The sequence below is a fragment of the Poecilia reticulata genome, linkage group LG2 (assembly GCF_000633615.1).
Source record: "Poecilia reticulata strain Guanapo linkage group LG2, Guppy_female_1.0+MT, whole genome shotgun sequence".
NCBI lineage: Eukaryota > Metazoa > Chordata > Actinopteri > Cyprinodontiformes > Poeciliidae > Poecilia > Poecilia reticulata.
The window spans coordinates 15,697,164-15,700,890 of NC_024332.1; positions in this window are offsets into that span (position 1 = coordinate 15,697,164).

The following is a 3,727-nucleotide window of genomic DNA, read 5'->3' on the forward strand; positions in this document are numbered from 1 at the left end:
GCGAGGAACAGGTCAACACAGGGAGTGGAGGGGAGAGAAGCAAGCCAAGACAGACGGAGGAGTCAAAAGCAGCCCGTCGAAGTGCTTTGAATCCGGTGGAATTCCTCTCCTCCTCCGCGGCTCCTCTGGGAGGCGTCAGGAGCCTGTGGAGAGAGCGAGGTAAGACGGGGCCTGTCAGGAACAAAGCTCCAAATTCACATGATATGTTTAGCTAAAAGGGTGAAAGAGAAATGAATCAAAGCTTGGCGGGATCAAAGAAGCGCAACAATAAAGTCGAGGCGGTTGCCATGGGACCAGCAGGAGATGCATATCATTTATAAGTTGTTCTCCGGCTCTGTCAGATGTGGGGGGGAATCGACTGTTATTGTTTGGAGGGGTGAGGCGCTGCTGGAGGGGGTCAGGAGCAGGGGTCATCGTCACGCAGCGAGAGGAGTATATCGTTCCGCTTGTTTTAAAACAGCGGTTGCCTGTGATCGGTGTCGGGGGCCACACCGGAAGCACCTTCAAGCCTTGTGATAGCAGACAACAAGACAGGCACAACAACAACATCCCCAACCCTCCCCCCCAAATATCGCATCGCTACAGAACCATTCGGGGGGGCTGAGCATTTGCTTTCCGTGTTACATCGTCGGGGCTTGTGATCAGTCGTTTTGTATGAATGGAGAATCAAATGGATGTTAACCGGAGAATTAGATTTTTGCTTAAAGTTGTAACAACAGATGTGAGATCCGCGTTCAAAAATAGCCGTGGTGAGGATGAAGTCTCAGTGAGCAGATTTAATCCTCGTATTTTTAAAATAGACATTTAATTAAATRCAAAGATAAACTGCAAATATTTACAGATGACCTAAATCTAAATGATTCATCAGTAGGACTACACCATATTAGATGATTACGTTTTTTTGTTTTTTTTTAACGTGTTTAACTTTCCGTTTTATATAAATCTTTGTTCATTATTACATAAGTGTCTGGGAACTGATCAGACCTGTGATTTTCAAAATGAAACATTTTCCAGGTTTCGCTTGGTTTGTGGTATTGTGTATTTTTTGCATGCTGGATCCATCAGATCGGGACACAAGGTTGTATAAGTAACACCTGGACTATTTAACTCTGAGCCAAGCTGTTGTACAATACGTTTTAGGTGTTGTCTTGCAAAAAAATAAAATAAAATAAAAAAATCATACATGCCTGGTTAATAGTTTATTGATGTTTTGACAGATGTGAAAGTTACCAGTTCTTTCTGCATATATTAAAAAAAAACACTCAAAACCACAGATGCTGACAAAAAGCCAGATGATCCCTTTTTCTCATCAAGGAGTTTCCAGCACCTTTTATATCCATCTATTTTGCACCAGATTAATCCTGTTCAATGTTTTACAGTGGCTTTCAGCTTAGAAAATGCTGAATTTTTATCTTGCATTTCCGGATGGATCTCGTGGTTCGTTCCTTATAGATTTTCTTCCGTTTTCTTCGAACGGTTAAAGATCGGTGTTGTATTTCTACTATTGTTCCTCAGTTTACAATTTCGTGGGGTCCTCACAAAATATTTGCAGTTTGACTTTGCATATGTTTGGCATAAAGCTTAGAGAAAAGTAGATAAGATGAACCGAGATTTTTTGAACCCTTGCCTTAAAAAAAAAAAGAGTCTTCTTCTTCAAAAAAAAATTAGTCGATGCGATTGACATGAGCATAAGTATCTCAACATTATCTTCTTTTTCTTGGTGTCTGTTACGCTCCTCTGTGTCAGTGCACGTGCACCCATGTAATGATGGAACCCACTCGTCTGCTCTTTCAGACTGCACCCATGAGGAATCCTAAAATAACAACAAAGCGCCCTCAGTCGGTTTGATAAAAGCTCAGTCACCAACCATTTCGGCTCAGAGTTTTTCCGGCCCGACTGCATCACTGAACGACACGTCACACCTCGCTAAGAGACAGAAAGGGGTGAGACGCTTTCATATCTGACCACAACAATAATTGTCTTATCGCGATGTGGTCCTTGTTGATATCTTGTCAGGGTTAGATGTGCTTTTGTTTTCATTCGAATGGTAACCTCTCCTCTACTCCTCTGTTGATTTTGACAAATATGCGTGGCTGCTTTAAATACATGCTTTCTGTAAGATTCAATATTATCTGTATGTAAAAAAATAATAAAAAATTACACTAGAAGATTTGATGTTGCTCTCATAGACATGCCYCACAGGATAGACTGCTGCTAAAGCTACAAGGCCCAATCAACAGCTAGCTGTGTCTTGCAGATGTAAAGTTAGATCAATACAAATGGATAAACACACAGATTATATAATGATCTCTGAAAATCACAAATTAGTAAATCTTTGCACATTTTCAAGGAAACCTGCTAAAGCTGCTAGCTGCCTTTGTCATCTCTTTACTGTTTCTATGATTTAGGATGTATTCCCGCTACGTTCAGCTTATGTGTGGCAACTGGGATTTAAATTGGATGCAAAAAAAAAAATCATACTGTGCCACTGTCAGTACAGAATCAGTAATTTTTCTGAATAAATAAATTCAAAGTCAATAAATTCCTTTATTATTCCTTTATTATTATTGTTCTATCTGCAATGTATGAGTTGTCCCAAAAAATCATAAGCTCCATTAACCAGATTAAAGTCATGTCTGCGCTGCCATCTCAGCACACTTCAAGCATTCGCTATGCAGAGGTGAGTGAATCTCAGTAGAAACAGAGTGCATGCACAGCATAGCATGAGATTAGGTAGTCACTATGAGTTTTTTTTTCTTAATTTAAAAGTTAGTATTTAATAACTTTAATCAATTTAATAACTGACTTAGCTGGGATCACATCCCATTTGCTAGAGTGTCAGATGTGTAGAATTGTCACTCATATTTCCAATACATCAAAACATGCTCTTTAATTAAACTAAATTTCCATTCAGATATACTTATCGATGTTATTATTGATCAAAACTAATACAATGAGATTTAATTTAATCTAAAAAAGAAAAGATTTGTTTTCATTTCCAGTTTTACTTCTGCCGTTTTCATATAAACAAATGTAGCATTTCATCAAAAATAACAACACACTGAACAGTTTTATAACCTCCCCTAATCTTGTATTATTGAAATTCTATATCCCAAAATGAAACTACTTCAATGAGGAGTATCTGGTTTATTTTTACCCCAGTCCCCAACTACTAGTTAAATCCACAGTGAAAATCCCTCTGCTTTACCACTGATGTCAAGCCAGCAAGCGGCAAACAGCAAAGAAGGACTCCATTGTTATTTCTAACTGGTAGAAGCCCTCAGGTTATTTTTCCTCTGCCTTGAAACAAATCAATGAAGCACAACTCACTTTGAACAATTGCACATTTGCTGAAATCAGATGTGGGCCGAGGAGCCAGCCGTCATCACGTTCGCTCCCGTTTGTTGACAGAGGAGGACTTTGATAAACAAGCCTGCTCTTTGAAACAGGTGCCCAAGCATGAGTTCAGTTTTTAAAAGGCAATTCCGAAAAATGCGCTGATTAGAGGATGTTTGTTATTCTGGATCCAARCACTTTGGATTTCGCAGACCCTCCCTGAAGTAGCTAAAAGGCACCAGCAATAAACAAATATTGTTTATTTTTAAGATGCCGCAAAAGAAATCKAGATGGGCAATTTAAAAAAAGAAAGAAAAAAAATCAAACATAATTATTGAATCAAATTATTTGTTCTGGCTGTTAAGCAAAGCCCTAATGTGTGTGTGTGTGT